The 21,548-nt window shown below is 36.1% G+C and overlaps 1 protein-coding gene across 6 annotated transcripts in view; it reads right to left on the minus strand.

The window, feature by feature from the left end:
• The window catches only part of PCDH11X (protocadherin 11 X-linked), a 682,375-nt gene that overhangs the window by 388,419 nt on the left and 272,408 nt on the right, over positions 1 to 21,548 (minus strand). The window lies entirely within an intron of this gene.

The following is a 21,548-nucleotide window of genomic DNA, read 5'->3' on the forward strand; positions in this document are numbered from 1 at the left end:
TCACAAGCACAGAAATTGAAACTGTGATTAAAAATCTTCCAACAAACAAAAGCCCAGGACAAGGTGGCTTCACAGGCAAATTCTATCTAACATTTAGAGAAGAGCTAACACCTATCCTTCTCAAACTCTTCCAAAATATAGCAGATGGAGGAACACTCCCAAACTCTTCTACGAGGCCACCATCACCCTGGTACAAAAGCCAGACAAGGATGTCACAAAGAAAGGAAACTACAGGCCAATATCACTGATAAGCATAGATGCAAAAATCCTTAACAAAATACTAGCAAACAGAATCCAACAGCACATTAAAAGGATCATACACCATGATCAAGTGGGGTTTATCCCAGGAAGGCAAGGATTTTTCAATATACGCAAATCAATCAACTTGATACACCATATTAAAAAATTGAAGGAGAAAAAACATATGATCACCTCAATAGATGCAGAGAAAGCTTCTGAAAAAATTCAACACCCATTTATGATAAAAACACTGCAAAAAGTAGGCATAGAGGGAACTTTCCACAAAAGAAAAAAGGCCATATATGACAAACCCACAGCCAACATCATCCTCAATGGTGAAAAACTGAAAGCATTTCCAATAAGATCAGGAACAAGACAAGGTTGCCCAGTCTCACCATTCTTACTCAACATAGTTCTGGAGGTTTTAGCCACAGCAATCAGAGAAGAAAAGGAAGTAAAAGAAATCCAAATCGGAAAAGAAGAAGTAAAGCTGTCACTGTTTGCAGCTAACATGATTCTATACATAGAGAATCCTAAAGATGCTATCAGAAAACTACTAGAGCTAATCAATGAATTTGGTAAAGTAGCAGGATACAAAATTAATGCACAGAATTCTCTGGCATTCCTATACACTAATGACGAAAAATCTGAAAGTAAAATCAAGAAAACACTCCCATTTACCATTGCAACAAAAAGAATAAAATATCTAGGAATAAACCTACCTAAGGAGACAAAAGACCTGTATGCAGAAAACTATAAAACACTGATGATAGAAATTAAAGATGATACAAATACATGGAGAGATATACCATGTTTTGGAGTTGGAAGAATCAGCATTGTGAAAATGGCTCTACTACCCAAAGCAATCTACAGATTCATTGCAATCCCTATCAAACTACCACTGGCATTTTTCACAGAACTAGACCAAAAAATATCACAATTTGTATGGAAACACAAAAGACCCTGAATAGCCAAAGCAATCTTGAGAAAGAAAAACAGAGCTGGAGGAATCAGGCTCCCTGGCTTCAGACTATACTACAAAGCTACAGTAATCAAGACAGTATTGTACTGGCACAAAAACAGAAAGATAGATCAATGGAACAGGATAGAAAGCCCAGAGATAAACCCACGCACATATGGTCACCTTATCTTTGATAAAGGAGGCAGGAATGTACAGTGGGGAAAGAACAGCCTCTTCAATAAATGGTGGTGGGAAAACTGGACAGGCACATGTAAAAGTATGAGATTAGATCACTCCCTAACACCATACGCAAAAATAAGCTCAAAATGGATTAAGACCTAAATGTAACGCCAGAAACTATCAAACTCTTAGAGGAAAATATAGACAGAACACTCTATGACATAAATCACAGCAAGATCCATTTTGACCCACTTCCTAGAGAAATGGAAATAAAAACAAAAATAAACAAATGGGACCTAATGAAACTTCAAAGCTTTTGCACAGCAAAGGAAACCATAAACAAGATCAGAAGACAACCCTCAGAATGGGAGAAAACATTTGCAAATGAAGCAACTGACAAAGGATTAATTTCCAAAATTTACAAGCAGCTCATGCAGCTCAGTAACAAGAAAACAAACAATCCAATCCAAAAATGGGCAGAAGACCTAAATAAACATTTCTCCAAAGAAGATATACAGACTGCCAACAAACACATGAAAAATGCTCAACATCATTAATCATTAGAGAAATGCAAATCAAAACTACAATGAGATACCATCTCACACCAGTCAGAATGGCCATCATCAAAAAATCTAGAAACAACAAATGCTGGATAGGGTGTGGAGAAAAGGCAACACTCTTGCACTGCTGGTGGGAAAGTGAATCGGTACAGCCACTATGGAGAACAGTATGGAGGTTCTTTTAAAAACTACAGATAGCAGTCTTCCCTGGTGGCACAGTGGTTGAGAGTCCACCTGCCAATGCAGGGGACATGGGTTCGTGCCCTGGTTTGGGAAGACCCCACGTGCCGCAGAGCAGCTGGGCCCGTGAGCCATGGCCGTTGAGCCTGCACATGGAGCCTATTGCTCCACAACGGGAGAAGCCACAACAGCAAGAGGCCCGTGTACTGCAAAGAAAAGAAAAATAGCCCATTTTCAAAAAAAAAAAATCTACAAATAGAACTACCATATGACCCAGCAATCCCACTACTGGGCATATACCCTGAGAAAACCATAATTCAAAGAGTCATGTACCAAAATGTTCATTGCAGCTCTATTTACAATAGCCCAGAGATGGAAACATCCTAAGTGTCCATCATCGGATGAATGGATAAAGAAGATGTGGCACATATATTCAATGGAATATTACTCAGCCATAAAATGAAACGAAATTGAGCTATTTGTAATGAGGTGGATAGACCTAGAGTCTGTCATACAGAGTGAAGTAAGTCAGAAAGTAAAAGACAAATACCGTATGCTAACACATATATATAGAATTTAAGAAAAAAAAAATGTCATGAAGAACCTAGGGTTAAGACAGGAATAAAGACACAGACCTACTAGAGAACGGACTTGACGATATGGGGAGGGGGAAGGGTGAGCTGTGACAAAGTGAGAGAGAGGCATGGACATATATACACTACCAAATGTAAGGTAGATAGCTAGTGGGAAGCAGCCACATAGTACAGGGAGATCAACTCGGTGCTTTGTGACTGCCTGGAGGGGTGGGATAGCGAGGGTGGGAGGGAGGGTGACGCAAGAGGGAAGAGATATGGGAACATATGTATATGTATAACTGATTCACTTTGTTATAAAGCAGAAACTAACACACCATTGAAAAGCAATTATACCCCAATAAAGATGTTAAAAAAAAAAAAAGACAGTATGGTACTGGCACAAAAACAGAAAGATAGATCAATGGAACAGGATAGAAAGACCAGAGATATACCCATGCACATATGGTCACCTTATCTTTTATAAAGGAGGCAGGAATGTACAGTGGAGAAAGGACAGCCTCTTCAATAAGTGGTGCTGGGAAAACTGGACAGGTACAAGTAAAAGTATGAGACTAGATCACTCCCTAACACCATACACAAAAATAAGCTCAAAATGTATTAAAGACCTAAATGTAAGGCCAGAAATTATCAAACTCTTAGAGGAAAACATAGGCAGAACACTCTATGACATAAATCACAGCAAGATCCTTTTTGACCCACTTCCTAGAGAAATGGAAATAAAAACATAAATAAACAAATGGGACCTAATGAAACTTAAAAGCCTTTGCACAGCAAAGGATACCATATCAAGACAAAAGACAACTCTCAGAATGGGAGAAAATATTTGCAAATGAAGCAACTGACAAAGGATTAATCTCCAAAATATACAAGCAGCTCATGTAGCTCAATTTCAAAAAAAACAAAAAACCCGATCCAAAAATGGGCAGAAGACCTAAATAGACATTTCTCCAAAGAAGATATACAGACTGCCAACAAACACATGAAAGAATGCTCAACATCATTAATCATTAGAGAAATGCAAATCAAAACTACAATGAGATATCATCTCACACCGGTTAGAATGGCCATCACCCAAACATCTACAAACACTAAATGCTGGAGAGTGTGTGGAGAAATGGGAACACTCTTGCACTGTTGGTGGGAATATAAATTGATACAGCCACTATGGAGAACAGTATTGAGGTTCCCTAAGAAACTAAAAATAGAACTACCATACGACCCAGCAATCCCACTACTGGACATATACCATGAGAAAACCGTAATTCTTAAAGAGTCATGTACTTCAAAGTTCATTGCAGCTCTATTTACAGTAGCCAGGACATGGAAACAACCTGAGTGTCCATCGACAGATGAATGGACAAAGAAGATATGGCACATATATACAATGGAATATTAGTCATAAAAAGAAACAAAATTGAATTATTTGTCATGAGGTGGATGGACCTAGAGTCTGTCATACAGAGTGAAGTAAGTCAGAAATTGAAAAACAAATACCAAATGCTAACACACACACACACACACACACACACACACACACACATATGGAATCTAAAAAAAAATTGGTCATGAAGAACCTAGGGCCAAGACGGGAATAAAGATGCAGACCTACTAGAGAATGGAGTTGAGGACACAGGGAGGGGGAAGGGTAAGCTGTGACAAAGTGAGAGAGTGGCATGGACATATATATACTACCAAACGTAAAATTGATAGCTAGTGGGAAGCATCCGCATAGCACAGGGAGATCAGCTTGGTGCTTTGTGACCACCTAGAGGGGTAGGATAGGGAGGGTGTGAGGGAGGGAGATACAAGAGGGAGGAGATATGGGGATATATGTATATGTATAGCTGATTCACTTTGTTATAAAGCGGAAAGTAGGATACCATTGTAAATCAATTATACTCCAGTAAAGATGTGATATATATATATATATATATATATATATATATAAAGTCTCCCAGCTAGAGGGGTGGCACAGGGAGGTTGGGAGGGAGATGCAAGAGGGAGGAGATGTGGGGATATATGTATTTGTATAGCTGATTCACTTTGTTATAAAGCGGAAACTAACACACCATTGTAAAGCAATCATACTCCAATAAAGATGTTAAAAAATAAAGTGTTGACAATATGTCAACTTTTAATTTTTATAGTAAGTAACGTGGAACAATTTTCATTGGCAGTGAATACACTCCAGAAAGTTCCTGAAATAGGAATAAAATCCCTTAGTTAATTCCTACACTCCTTAATGTTTCCTAAGGTCCTTCTGTGTGTTTTTCTGTCTTACAATTAGCAAAGTGGTAGGCAATATCTGAGGAGGTAAAGATAAGTGTTTAAAAGAAATTAACATCAGGCTTCCCTGGTGGCGCAGTGGTTGGGAGTCCACCTGCCGATGCAGGGGACATGGGTTCGTGCTCCCGGTCCGGGAAGATCCTACATGCTGTGGAGCGGCTGGGCCCGTGGGCCATGGCCGCTGGGTCTGCGCGTCCGGAGCCTGTTCTCCGCAACGGGAGAGGCCGCAGCGGTGAGAGGCCCGCGTACCGGAAAAAAAAAAAAAATTAACATCTGCTCATCATTATAGTGCAATAGTGGAAAAGGCAGGGCCTTTGAAATCTGCATGTGGCTCTACATCTACTAGGTTTACGAATTCTGTCAAATTAAAGATGACTCTCAGTTTTATCATCTGGGAAATTAGTATAATATGAGCCTCTTAGGATCACTGTATTTTACTGAGTTACTAAAGTGCCTGGCACCTTATAAGTATCCTGTTCACTTGAACTGTTATGGATATATCTACCCTAATCACATGAAGTGGAAACCTTCTACAGCCATCCCCCGTGTGGTTCTCTCTCTCTCTCTCTCTCTTTCTCCCTCCCTCTCCCTCTCTCTTTTCATCTCAACATTTTTGAAATTAGTAATTCCAATTACTTAGAAAAGGTTTTTGTATATTTGAAAAATTAAAATTACCAAGTGCTACAATAAATAGCACAGGAATGTGTTGATTGAGGGTTGAGGGAACAGGGAAGAGGTAGACCTTAATTATTCCTTATTTTTCCAATTATTGCATAACTCCTAATTGGGAGAAACCGCTTTTGATTATAGATAAATTCCTTTTAGTCACATAAAAATAAATTATCTGTGAATTTACTTGGCATTCCAAAAACCACGTTGGTTCACAGAACTGGAGATTTCCCAAAATCTTCAAAATCTGAGAACGAGTATTAATCATATTTATGAATACCTAAAGATAGACAAAGCCAAACTGACTATTGAAGACTTTTAAATGAATTGACTTATTAACATGTTATACAATGTGTGTAAATTTGCTTAGAATTCAGTGAAATTTTTTTGGATTGTGGCAAGAAGGAGAGGGTTTGGATTGAGTAAATTTAAAGATGGAGTTTGTTATTTGGTTTTCATTTAAAATTTTCAAGTCTTCTTAAAATATTGTCTCCTAAAAGTACTGTATACATTACATGCTTGAAGAAATATGACAAATTTAAAATTTCCTAATAAGTTATTCAGAGTAAAGTGTTCCCATATAAACTCACAGACTAAATTTATAGCATATTTTTGGAAGATGAGGCTAGGCCAGGAATACACAATTTACTATGTTTCCTTTCCACATGACCAATGGGACACATTTGTCAGAATTTAAATGGTATGAAAACCTATGTTCATCAGCATTCTGGTATAGATAGTACATTGTGGATTTGGAACACCTTATGTCCTATGACCTTATGTCTTTATTGTTTGGATCTTTTTTTGCTTTGTTTATTTTGCTTTTTACTTGCAAACTGGTGTTAAGAGACATGGGTTTCTAAAGGTAAAGAACACATTTGATAGTGGTGGATGGAATGGTGTAGAAAAGATTTAACACAGGTTAATATAAACTAAAAGTTATTTTAAGATTATTTTTTCTAGGATAACCACTATCATCAAAGCTAAAATGATGAGGGCCTAAGGAAAACAGTGTTGGATTATTCCATTGGCATATCCACTATTTTCCAGACTTGTCTGAGTCCCTCAGAACGAGTTTGGCAGCACAAGAATATGCCGACCCTCTTTCTGGTTGTAGTTAGCCCTAAGCAAAATGTGACAAAAAGAGAGGAGTAATTTGTGAGGAATATATTAATTTATCCATAAGGATTCCAAGGGTTCTGCCAAAAGCAAACAGCTATTTTGAAATTGTCTTCAAGGGTAACAAATCACCAGGTGGAAAAATCAACAAGCTTGGAGCACTTAATTAGATCTTTTATCTTAATCATCAACAAGTCAAGTGTATGCTTATGTGTTTAGGGAAGGGGGAATGTTTTAGAAGGGGGATGAATTAACACTTAGAAAGCTCAGAGGTTTAACAAAATCTGACATGAGATTTGCCAGATGGTTTGGTACCGGATTGTAAAACTTGAAACTAATCTTCATTTAAGAGTTTTAATGGTTGTATCTCTCTTACGAAGCCTCTTGCTCTTCTGCTGTGGTGATTCTGCAAAATTATAGATCAGGCTTTAAAGAACAGCTTCTATGAAAAGAGTCTCCTTAAATCTCAGCTAAACTGAGCAAGAAGATTACATGTTATTATGATGTAGCACAGCAGGATTTTCCCCCAGCAAACATAATGATGTGAAAAAGGATAAAGCTATCACTCTGTGCAAAGAGGTCATCCATAGAAGAACAATGCTTTTCACACAGATTATCCATACATGTTGAAATGTTCACATTGCAAAAGCTTTTTCTTAATGTTTCTTTGAAGAGCTCTGATCCTGACAAGCATCCAGATCTAGATAAAAAGACCCAGTGATCATATCTATAGGAGGTGGCCTGCCCCAGGGCACTTGGGAGAGATTGTACCTGTCACAGACATTACTGGAAAAAAATAAAGTATTTTTTCCTCAGGTAATTTACATTTAGTCCAAGCTGATCAATTTTATTTGAAGGAGAAGACATTTTTCTCAATTTTACATAATTTAAGTTTACTACACATTAAAAATACATATTCTTATTATCACACAAAAGACCAGAAAAGTAATACACAGAACTATAACTCTGTATGTGTTTTCATATTTCAACGTTCCTACTGAAAGCCAATTAAGGTATGTTCCATAATAATGAGCCTCAAATATTCAGTAGAAGGATTATGCTGTCATCAGATTATTTAACACCAGATCATTTGAACTTTCATCTTTTAAATATCAACGCTTATCAGAAAATATCAGTAAATTATGTTTAACACCTTTAAAGAATAATTCATGTTTTCTTATTCACTAGATTATTTCTTGCTTTCAACTCTCTGAGAATGGCTGGAAATTACTCCTCATAGTAGACACGGATATTTCAAACAAACGGCTGCCGATTATTTTTCAAGAACTAGACCCAAATAAAGACACAAGTATGCACATGCACACACATGCACATGCATACACACACACTTCTATAAATTTCATTTAGTCCTCATTTAGTCCTCATTTTCAAAGTAATTATTGTCATTGAAGTTACCATAAATTCTCAAGAATACACTATGTAAGTAGCATCTGGGCTAATCTCTTAAATGGTTTCAAATTCTTTAAAGCTGGCTATGAAAGCGTTAAAAACTATTCTAAACTTATAATTCAGAGACAACAATTATACATTTTCAAAGATTTTATAAATTGTTAGAGAAAGCGTAGGGGTGGTGGTAAACCTTTGTTTTAAAATACTTTTTCCATGGGCTTTTCTGGTGGCGCAGTGGTTGAGAGTCCGCCTGCCGATGCAGGGGACACGGGTTCATGCCCTGGTCTGGGAAGACCCCACATGCCACGGAGCGGCTGGGCCCATGAGCCATGGCCGCTGAGCCTGCGCGTCCGGAGCCTGTGCTCCACAACGGGAGAGGCCACAACAGTGAGAGGCCCGCGTACCGCAAAAAAGAAAAAAAAAAACTTTTTCCAATAGGAATTGAAAGAACTCAAAAGAGTGAGATTAACTGACTATTTACCCCTTTAATGTGGGGTGATTTTTTACATAAACATTAATTTTTATATTATTTCTAAGACACTAGAGTAGAAGTAATTCATGCATTTTTTGTACATTTTAAAACATGTGTCTTTCACTTGGAAACATTTTTCCATGCATAAATCTCTTGAATGGGGAAATATATGATAATTTATTATGTGTTGTAGCAATGTTTAATTTGAAATATAAAAGTATTATTTTGCAATTGGAAAGAAAAATACAGCAAGTTTGGCCAAATTTATGCTCAAAATACTAAATGTGATTGCAATTAAGCAAAAATTATAGTATTCCTATTATTCATAGAAATAAATACAGTACAGATGAAGCCAAACTCCTAAAGACTTAACTATTCCCTGCAATGAAAAACATGGCACAATGAAAATTGTTTAGGTTATTGGCATCATCATTCTTGTCTCTACGAAAGGGACTCTACTGTATATAAACTAGACGGCATCATGAAGAGGATCTGTTGTATATCAGTAGTACTAATATCCACACCCCCTTGCAATCTCTGGTAAAGATAAATTAACCTTTGTCTAGAACACACACATAAAATAATAACTTTATCACTACCTCCAGTCTGTAATCTTGCCTGCAGTAAGTCTTCTTAATGATTATGTCAAATGAAAAATCTCTCTTTCAGTTACACATTAAAATCTGGATTGGTAATTCCTAAGTGTTAAACATGTCTGCCCTTAACTATAAATGAATTATAATTGCATCATCTGTGTCTACTCTAACTTGCCATCATTCAGACATGAAAATGATGACACCAATTATTTAAATAGAGAATGGAATTGTGGACTTCTAGCTTTTTCTTCTATCGTTTCACCTGTGAACACAAAATCTATGGAAAAAGGGATGTCTGAGAGCTGGTGGCCACAGCAATTATGAATTAGCTTTCTTCTCCCAAAATCAAATTACAAGTCAAAAATTAAGAATTATATACTTTTTGTCCTAATATCAGGACATTAGGTTCAAGTGCGGGACAGAGGCAGAGAATAGTCCTATTTCATTATGGAAATCATGATTTCCCTCAGGATTTATATCATAAGGCACAAAAAGGGACTTCTTCCTAAACTTGAGAATTTAGTGAGGCATGTTAAAAATTTAGGAAATCTGTTTTCAACTCCAACCAAGATTCACATGCTAGGTACAAACAAAGTCTTACTAGATTTCTTGTACAAAAGAAAACTGTCTCATGAGGTTGCTGTCATGAAAGTCTTCTGAGTTTTTCAAAGATGCTGCTTATGTTGAATTTTTTTGGCAACATAAACATGGCCAAATAGGGGCCCTCATTGCTGCTATGAAAACTTGGCTTTGTGAGCATAAATTCAATATTAAAGAATTAAAAACAATCCATGTAGATACATTATTTATGCTATTAATTAAAATTGGTTTTCAGCACCAAAAATCTTACTAATTAATTATTTTAAAAACATTCATCATGGGCTTCCCTGGTGGCAGGGTGGTTAAGAATCCGCCTGCCAATGCAAGGGACACGGATTCAAGCCCTGGTCCAGGAAGATCCCACATGCCGCAGAGCAGCTAAGCCCGTGCGCCACAACTACTGAGCCTGCACTCTAGGGCCTGTGAGCCACAACTACTGAGCCCACGTGCCACAACTACTGAAGCCCTCACACTTAGAGCCCGTGCTCCGCAACAAGAGAAGCCACTGCAATGAGAAGCCTGCGCACCACAACAAAGAGTAGCCCCCGCTCACCGCAACTAGAGAAAAGCCCGCATACAGCAACAAAGACCCAACACAGCCAAACATAAAATAAATAAATGTAACAACAACAAAAAAAACATTCATCAGTATTGCTTGCTAAGCATATGTATATCCAATTCCTAGGTTGTTATCAATAAACTAGTAAAGAAATAAGATGTTTTCTATAGTTAAAAAATGTGCTAGACTAAGGTATTGGTAAATCTAACTTCCTTTTGTAAGAACCTGAAGAATATGCATTATGACTATATTAAAGCCCTTCATATAATAATGACATTTCTAATTCCTCAAGAGATCCTTCTAGGAATCTTGAGTGATATGGTAGAAAATATTTTGACCTGAATTAGTCTACAACCTACATCAATCAGCTAAAAATCTGAAGCAAATAGTAAACGGAGGAACGGAGAGTAATGCAAGTAAGTAAGAGTGGAAAAATAGTAAATATAATTAGTGAGGAAAGAAAGAAGTTAGCTGTCTGAAATATGATGGAAAATAATGTAGGCAAAATAGAGATGTGACCTATATAACTGTGCCCCTATCCTAGGCAATTACCTATTGAATTTAGGAGTACAGTAATGAGAGTCCATATTAGCTCAAGTAGAGCAAATTTACCTTGACCAAAACAAGAGGAATAACAAGCAAATATGAAAATGGAATTTTAAAATTGGAGTTAAGTTACAAAGGGTAGAAAGTTTAGTACTGGTTATTTTTGTATTAGAGCATTAGGAAAATTTTGCATATTATAACATTATAATAAAAATTAAAAAACAACATCACAATTATATCTCTTTATAGTAGATTTTCTAAACCTAAGCTAGATTAATATCTCAAGTTTATTTCATAGTAGATTTTACAGTAAGTGGTCTTTAAGGACTAGTTAAAAAGGGGGAAAAAGTAAAAATGAATAATCTATATTTCTGAGAAAGCAACATTTTTATATATCAAGAACTTTATGATCACTATATTATTACTTTCCTATCAAAGGTATTGAGGAAATATTTATTTACTAGACTCATTGGAATTTTATTTTAAAAGAAATGCACACTCATTATATATAGACATGGGCAGAATATTGAGACTGATGAGAAAGACAGGAATGTTGAAATCCTTTTGAAGTCAAGGGAAAATGCAATTGCTTGCCAATGTTGAGTGGGTACAGTGATTGCAGAAATAAACTAAATTAATAACCAAGGTTTTAAGCTATTATTTCTTAAGCTGCCTACTTCATCCCAAGCCTAACATGATTAAATAATATGTCAAATAGGGGCTTCAAAGAAGATAAGCACATAAAGATTCTTCTAGCTCAAGACCTACATATTACATTTTGTTTTAAATATCTAATAAATTTGGCTTTTTATTCATAATATGTTTTTTGTATACAAATAGTTCGAGTAGATTAGTAAAAACAGCAAAGAATTTACAAACATAGGCTTTAGAATCACACAGACCTGAACCAAATGCCATTTGTGCATGCTAATTTGTTCTAAAATCTTGTACAAGTTAGTTAACTTACCTGAATCTCTGTTTCCTCATCCTTAAAAAGGAGAATGAAAACACCTCTCTCGTGGGATTGGTGTGAAGATTAAACAGATCTCTGTGCACAGCAATTAGAATAGCACCTGGCATATATCATTAGTATTCGATACATGCTGCCATTTATTTCATGTTAGTTCAAAGCAAATATAATCACCTTAATCGACAATCAACTTTTGGGCATAAGAGGGTCTACTTTAGCTTCCTATAGATTCCAAGAAGGAAGAAAATCATAGTCTAACACAGCACTTGAATTATAACATAGCATACCTCTTATTTGAGCATGACTTTTTAACAATTTACATCTCATTGTGTGTAATACCACCTACAAGACATCTTATGAAGCAGCCTCATGCTACATTACTAATCTTATTTCCCTCTGCCTTGCCCTTGCTCAGACTGGCCCATCCACACTGGCTTCCTTGTTTCCTTTTTAATATACAGCCATGTTCTGGCCCCTTGTTCTTTGCTCAGTCCCTTACTGTTTTCAGATCTTTGACCAAATATTATATACTCACATATCTAAATTTGCAATTTCTCACAATCTCTAACTTCCTTCTCTATTTTATTCAATAGCACGTCTCAGCATCTTGACTGTCTTAGTTTTCTAAGGCTGCCGTAACAAATTACCACAATTTTGACCGCTTGAAACAACAGAAAATTATTTCAGTTTAGGAGGTCATAAATCCAAAATCAAGGTGTCAGCAGAATTGGTCCCCTCTGGAGGCTCTGAGAGGAAATCTGCAGCATGCCTCCTCTCTCCTGGCCTCCGATGGCCACTGGTAACCTTTGGCATTCCTTGGCTTGGGACTGCATAACTCCAATCTGTGCCTCCTTCACATGGCTTTCTTTCTGTGTCTCTGTGTCTTCCCCTCTTCTTATAATGACACTGTCACTGGATTTAAAATCCGTGCCCCACCCCTGCAATCCATGATGATCTCATCTCAAGATTCTTAACTCAATTATACCTGCAAACACTCTTTTTCCAAATAAGGTCACATTTATAGGTACTGGCAATTAAGACTTGGACATATATTTTGGAAAGACACATATTAACCCACTAGGTTAATTTAGTATAAATTTACTTATTTATTTATTTATCTATTTATTTATTTATCTATTTATTCATTCTCGGTGTCCATCCACTAGAATGTTGTCCATGACAAAGGTTAAAAACTTTTTGTTTACATTTGTGCCTTGACCAATTTCTGGCACACAACAGGAGCTTAATAAATACATGCTGAATAAACAGAAGAAGAAAATGTGGATGAGACATAGGGGTTATCAAGATAACTGAAGCCAAAAGTAGAAAAAAACAGGGAAGGAGAATTGGAAAAAGGGGTCAGACTGTGTGAAGAAATACAGAATAGAGTAGAGCCCCTGAAGTCAAAAGTACTGACTTTACATGTGAAAGAAAAAAAAGAAGAGAAAAGAAAAGAAAAAAGAAAATTATGGTCACTTCATTCCCTGGAGTAGTGACTGGTATTGATAGGTTATTTGTTAGAGATGAACAAGCTGATGTTAAGGCTGGGTGGGTAAGGACAAATAGGATCGTTTCCTTTAATTACTCAATTAACATTAACTGAGAAGCTACTATATGCCAGATAGAGTTGTAGGATGTAGAGTCAAAGAACATGGCTGTCTGAGATTTGGTCATCTCTACTGTATGATGATGTGTTCCCATTTAATGTTGTTGTCTCAAAGACTCAGAAACATCTGAGAAACTGACTAATGTTTGCCCTCCATTTTCATTAAGATATTAAGTATTTTACAGACACAGCCAAAACACTTGAGTTTCAAGAAAAGGAGCTGAAAATAAATGTGTTAGCCTGATTACACTAAAATGGATATGATTACACTAAAAAGCATGACATATATAAAAATATCACATAAAATGTTAAAAGAAATTATCAAATGATATACTAAAAAAAGCAAAATAATATGTTTAGTAATATATACTGTAAAATATGCTTGATATAAATAATAAAGTTGCATCTGCTAAGACATATTTTCTAGACCAAGAGGATCATCTACAGAGGAGTTCACTACAGTGCCAATATACAGACTTTTAAAAATAATTTCTGTAATGTGAATGTACATGATGTAATAGGCTGTCAAAAATTTAACCATTGTTAGCTCAGTATCTGTATAATATTTGCACAAAAAGTAATTGCAATTGTACTGTTAAATTTAAACTATGTGTCCTTTCTTCCCAATACCATTTCTATAGAACCTTAAGATAGATTATATATTTATGCAAAGTGCTGAAATAATTTAATATATAAACACTACTTTTAAGACTGCCCTCAGGTTTTAGAATCTTAGTCATGTAGCTAGATTAAAATCGCTTATATTTATGGCTTTCCACCAACCAAACTTTACCATGCAAAATTCTATTCCAAGGATATAGAATCATGGTAAAAATCATACAAATATGAAATTATATTGAAGACACTTATTACTGCAAAGAAAGATTTTCCATTGTTCAAGTTCTTCCCTTGTAAATGTCATAAAATCAAAGCCTTTGGCATCACATCTTTGAGATCACTTTTGTATATAAATTTGTTAAATGTGGATATCTTTGTAAGTTGTCCAAAAAGCAGAGACTTGCAAAGATGTTCATTTTACTTTCTTAATACCTTTAAGCGTCTCCAGAATACCTTTCTATCTCATCTCATCCATCCTCTCTCATGGCCAAATATAAAAAATATGAATGAAAAAATGGGAAAAAATTAATAGGTGATGTCTTCCTCCCAACCAATATTCTCTACCTACTCTCAGTGATGCCAGTTTTTTTCTAGTCATGACAAAAACTGAATGGCTGCCCCAGGATTCCCTTCATTATAAACCCCATTTAGACTTATTCTCCCTCAGCAGGTCCCCAACATAAATTTCCTTTCTCTATTATTCCATCAAATAGATTTTACGGCTTTGTTTGCTCAGGACCTTCCATAGTGAATCACAAGCCAATCTGATTAATATATCCTAAAGTGTTCATTTCTTATTATGCTAATTCCTCCCTGGTTGAATTTGTGCTTGTGGAGACCTAATGTCTTAATCCAACTGAATGACTGTAATAATGAGAAATGTGGAGGCTGGGAAAGGCCATTGAGGGAAGAACGTAGAAAGAAGAAAGAGACAGGCAGGGAAACTGGGGGGATAGGTCCTCCCAGTCCTGTCTCATCATTTTCCCAATCACTCCATTCATGGTATCTAGTCGCAGCTTTCTCAACCTCTGCCACAGAGATTATAGGAATCCATAACTGTCTCCAATGGGTAAATATGAATATAAAACCCACCTGTGGAATGAGGTGACAATTGTCTCAATCAGATGTTCAGCCTCCCAGACTTTTCCAGAACTTTATGTAATCAGTTCTCATATATAAGTTTCACTCTCCCTGGGCACTTCATCTAAGTCCTCACCTTTCGATTCCTATTTTCACTGACTATAAAGATCAATACAGAAGATTTTCAAGTCTATGATAATGCAGAGAAGAACAAATACCCTTATGTTTATATTCAAGATTAGTCATGGCGGTCTAGTGGTTAAGAATCCGTGCTTCCACTGCAGGGGGCACGGGTTGGATCTCTGGTCGGGGAACTAAGATCCCGCGTGCTCTGTGGTAAGGCAAAAAAAAAAAAAAGAGATTAGCCATTGTTTAGAGCAAATAAAATTCACTTGAACCTTGGAAACAAACCAGTCATGCTATTTAATAAAAATCTGGTAACATTTTAAATCAAATAAGTACCTGCATTTTCTTCTTTGGTGAAACAAAAACCTAAACTTGCAGACTAGTTTGCAGCATCTATTCTTTCAAAAGTACTGGCAGAATTATAAAGAGCACAAAACTTCTACTTTTATACCTAATTTTTTAAATATTAAGATCCATATATTACCTTGGGAATGATTTCATTATTTGCTTAGATGTTGGCAGTGTTTCCTATCACCATTTTAAATTATTTCCATTAAAAATTCAGCCTTTTGTGGTAAGTAGATTAATGACCCCTCAAGTATGTCCACATCCTAAACACTGAATTTGTAAATATGTTAACTTGCAGATTTGATTAAATTAGGGGTCTTGAAGTGGAAAGATTATCCTGGATTATCCAGATGGGTGCAATGTAATCACAAGGGTCCTTATGAAGAAAAAAATGAAGAAGGAGAGTCAGAGGGAGAGATGTGAAGAGGGAAGTAGAAGTCAAACTGATATGGCCCTGAGCCAAGGAATGCGGGCAGCCTTTAAAAGCTGGAAAAGCCAAGAAAACAGATTCACCCCAAGAGCATCTGGAAGGAATATAGGCCTGCTGACACCTTGATTTCAGCCTCATAAGAATCATTTTGGACTTTTGATGTCCATAACTGTAAAATAATAAGTTTTTGTTGTTTTAAGCCACTAGTTTTGTGTTATATGTTACAGTAACAATAGGAAACCAATATACCTAATAAATGTTGAGTTCAAACCATGGATATTCTGAAATATGTAAATATATGGGTTAGACACAAAACTTTTTTCATTTTTTTGCTGTTTTGGGTCTTCGTTGCTGCACACGGGCTTTCTCTAGTTGTGGAGAGTGAGGGCTACTCTTTGTTGCAGTGCACAGGTTTTCTCATTGTGGTGGCTTCTTTTGTTGTGGAGCATGGGCTCTAGGCATGCGGGCTTCAGTAGCTGTGGCACAAGGGCTTAGTTGCTCTGCGGCATTTGAGCTCTCCCCAGACCAGGGATCGAACCCGTGTCCGCTGCGTTGGTAGGCAGATTCTTAACAACTGTGCCACCAGGGAAGTCCACAAAACATTTTAAATGGCAATCACAGCCATGAAAATACTGGCTAGTGTTGACATGTCAGGACCTAAGAAAATTCAATGGCTTTTGCAGTACCTACATGATATACAAAATCTCATGAGAATAGATCACTAATGAACTGTGCAGGAAACTAAAGACAAGGATACTTGCGATGAACATTCATTCACTCAATAATTCAATAAATATTTAACAAACACCTACAAAGTACTATATACTGCTCCACATATGGTGGATGCGGCTGTGAATAAGGTCATCAAAATCTCTACCACCATGGCCATTATATTCTATAGGAGGTGTGACAGAAAATAAACAAAATAAAAAATGTATAGTCTTTTATATGGTGATCAGTGCTGTGGGACAAAATTTAATACAAATCAGAGGGATAGAAATTTCTGGAGAGTATGGTTGCTATTTTACATAGAGTGATCAAAGAAATTCTTACTGAGGAGCTAACTTTGTGTAGAGACCTAAAGGCGATAAAAACAAGCAAGCCATAGGGATATCTGGGGAAAAGGAATCCCAAGCAAATAAAGCAGCAAGAACAATGCTCCTGACACAAAACAGTGTTTGGTATGCTAGATGTGTCTAATGAACAGCAAAGAGGCCAGTGTAGTTAGAGTATAATGATCAAGGAGGATAGAAACATATGAGATTAGAGACACAAGGCCTATCAAGTCATATAGGGTCTTTCAGACCACTGAGTACATTGAAATTTATTCTGAGTGAGTGGTAAGAAATTGGACAATTTTGAACACAGGAGAGACATGGTCTGACTTGAGTTCTTAAAGGATTTCACTAGATGTCATGTATTGATAAATAGATTGGAGGACAATAGGAAAGGTAGGGACACCTGTTAGAAAGCCATTTTGGTAATCCAAGAGAGACATGATGATGGCTTGGACAAGGAGGGTAGCATTGATGTAGTCAAAAATGGTTGGATTCTATATATCTTAACAGTAGAGCCAACAGGAGTTGTTAAAGGATTGAATATGTGGCATGACAGAAACAGAGGAGTCAAGACTGATCCCAAAGGTTTTGCAGGACCAACTGAGATGGCAAAGTCTCAGGAAGAACAGATTTGGAGGAAGGGAATCAGGAATTGTCTTGGGCATATTAAGTTAGAAATGCCTATAAAACATCCAGGTAGAGACTCTCGAGTTTAGGGGAGAAGAACGACCGGAGGATATACATTTGGAAGTCATCAGTATATAGATGTTATTTAAGCCACGAGACAGTATAAGCTCACCAAGAGAGTGAGATTCGATAGGAAGGAGAAATGGTTTGAAGACCAAGCCCTGGCCACTACAATGTAGAGTGGCTGAAAAGATGTGGATTCAGCAACGGACACTGAGAATTAGTGTCTTTGAGGTTAGAGTGACAAGAGAGAGTAAAGAGCAGGAGGTGGAAGGGTAAGCTGGGACAAAGTGAGAGAGTGGCATGGACATATATACACTACCAAACGTAAAAGAGATAGCTAGTGGTAAGCAGCCACATAGCACAGGGAGATCAGCTCGGTGCTTGGTGACCAACTAGAGGGGCAAGATAGGGAGGGTGGGACGGAGACGCAAGAGGGAGGAGATATGGAGATATATGTGTATGTATAGCTGATTCACTTTGTTATAAAGCAGAAACTAACACACCATTGCAAAGCAATTATACTCCAATAAAGATGTTAAAAAAAAAAAGAGTCATGTACCAAAATGTTCTTTGGAGCTCTATTTACAACAGCCAGGACATGGAAGCAACATAAGTGTCTATCAACAGATGAATGGATAAAGAAGATGTGGCACATATATACAATGGAATATTACTCAGTCATAAAAAGAAATGAAATTGAGTTATTTGTAGTGAGGTGGATGGACTTAGAGTCTGTCATACAGAGTGAAGTAAGTTGGAAAGAGAAAAACAAATACTGTATGCTAACACATTTATATGGAATCTAAAAAACAAGCAAACATAAACGGTCATGAAGAACCTAGGGGCAAGACGGGAATAAAGATGCAGACCTACTGGAGAATGGACTCGAAGATACGGGAAAGGGGAAGGGTAAGATGGGACAAAGTGAGAGAGTGCCATGGACATATATACACTACCAAATGTAAAATAGATAGCTGGTGGGAAGCAGCTGCATAGCACAGGGAGATCAGCTCGGTGCTTTGTGACTACCTAGAGGGGTGGGATAGGGAGGGTGGGAGGGAGGGAGACAAAAGAGGGAAGAGATATGGGAACATATGTATATGTATAACTGATTCACTTTGTTATAAAGCAGAAACTAACACACCATTGCAAAGCAATTATACTCCAATAAAGATGTTAAATAACTAAATAAATAAATAAGTAAAAAAAAAAAAAAAGAGAGAGAGAGTAAGGTCCAGGAAGCCAATGGAAGAAAGTTATTCAAGTAGGAGTAAGTGACCAACTGAAACAAATGCTGCAGGCAAATCAAGTAAGATAAGTATTTTGAACTAATCCCTATATATAGCCACATAGAAATAAGTATTGATCTTGCTATAGCTACTTCAGCGGAGTGGTAGGGGAAACTCCTGATTGGAGGGGGGTAAGATGTCTGTCAGGCTCTCCAAACATGTTTCAGATTTCTACAACCTTACTATCTCTAATTGTTTTCTGAATAAGCTCAAAAAGATACCGTGATAGAAGCATGGAATTCATTTTTAACGCTGCCTATTCCATTAAATAAGGTATACGTAAAGTAATAAGCACTTTCCTGACAAGGAACTGTGACTTTTTTAATACCAAAACTTTTTCAATGAAACAACATTTTTTTCACTACATTTCTTTCTCCATATCATTCTAATTATATGGCTGAGCAGTTTAAACACTTGTCTTTTTTTATACACATGTTTTTACGGTCAGTGGTAATATGGTTTTTATATTCATTTTTTGAAATTCAGATGGATTAAAATTTTCAAATGTTTGTGTCACCATTAGTGATGGATATATACAATAAAGGGAAAGCAAAAATGCTTAAAAGAGGGTTACTTGAAGTATTCTGCCTTTTAGAAAATTAAACCTGATGATTTTGTCTTTATATTCTTCATTAAAATGGCATACTATAATTATTAATATTCACTTGCTTTAAACTGTCCATGTTGTGTTCATATACAAAGTGTGAAATGGAAAATTAAAGAAATAATTCAAATACTTTAAGATAAAAAAAAATTCAGCTTTACTAGCTTCTAATTGAATGCTGTGTTTTTGACCCAATCTGTAAGCTTCTGTCAGCAAAAGAGTTTTACCTATTACATGGAGAGGTGTTCATTATACATTGTGAAGTTGATAAAGCAGTTTAAAAGAAGGAAAAAAAATCCAGATTTCACTTCTGTTAGTTATAAATTTCAGGGAATGTGATCTTTTGGCTTGAGTTTGTTAAATTGTTTCATTCTTCTACCTTCTTGTATATGTGAGGAAACATGAGAGTTATTCTTGATTGAGAAACTTAGCATACCTGCAGGGAAAAGTTGCTGGAAAAAAGAAGAGTTATTATCTGAAAACATTTCATATGAATCCATGTGTTTTAAGTAGTATTAATAATGGCAGTGAAAAATGTCCTTGCCCACTTTTCATAAAATGTTTCATTTAATTCTGAAATAGTCTCTGACTTTGATTTGGAACAAAAGATTCCTTTCATTATAACTTTCATTCTTTATGATTGTGAATTTTGTTTGACTTGTAATACATGGTAAAATCCATTATTTAAATCATTAGATGAAGACTTTTCAAACTTGGGAAATATCTGTCTACACTAAGGAATATTCATCCTCACCCTTGGTAAATCAACATGAAGCTTAATATATGTGATTTATTGAATAAGCCTTAGAACCTGGAAACCATGGAATATAGGACATAAGTGAAAACTGCACAGTTATCTGATGAATTTTAAGCAAGGTGAAAAATCAACTTAAAGATGATGTATTTTCAAATATACATTTCCAAATTGCATGAATTTACCATAATATATTGCCACTTTCAAAAATTTTAAAGTATGTAGACATATCATTAGACCACTGTTTTCAGTAATACAGAATAATATCACAAGAATATGACTGCCAAATAAATTCAGGTTTTAATTCTTGAGATATGTCTGCAGCTAGATGTGATTCTATGGTTATAGAATGTCTGAAGCAGGAAAGAGTGGATGCAAATAACGAACATCAATTGAACATCTATAGCCATCTTAGTTTACTAAATAATATTCACTGGTTATTCGCTGTGTGTTATTGAAGCACACTCTGCTGTATGTTAACAATAAGCTGCAAATTCCAGACATTGTTCTTCAGTTTTCATTATTTTGAGAGTCACTGGGGCCTTCAGGATTGTAGCAAGAATTTAAGTGCTTTCATTCTACTTGGGATTCCTACTATTCCCAACATAGCGTTCAAATTATTTCTGTAAAAAATGTCTTTTGTTCTGTACTTGTGAAATTTTATATTTAAAATAATGAGAAAAGAAATCAATCTGAATTGTCCTCACAATTAATTTAGCCATGCCTTATTGTCTTTCTTTGAAACAAATAAGACTCAATGGAAAGACATTTATGGGTAAAAAGTGAGTGGTGGTGGTAGCTGGAGAGAGGTGTTAGAGAAAGCCAAAACAAAACAAATATTCAGTAGTACTACCAAATATAAAACGTTTTATAAAGTATACATATATATCACCCATAAATAAAATGTCTTCAAGTGATTGGGGTTACATACAACCCTGACACACCATCTAAAAACATTTACAAAAAACTGGCTCAACTAAATCATTCTAGGTTTTGTGTGA

The sequence above is a fragment of the Delphinus delphis genome, chromosome X, assembly GCF_949987515.2.
Source record: "Delphinus delphis chromosome X, mDelDel1.2, whole genome shotgun sequence".
Lineage (NCBI taxonomy): Eukaryota > Metazoa > Chordata > Mammalia > Artiodactyla > Delphinidae > Delphinus > Delphinus delphis.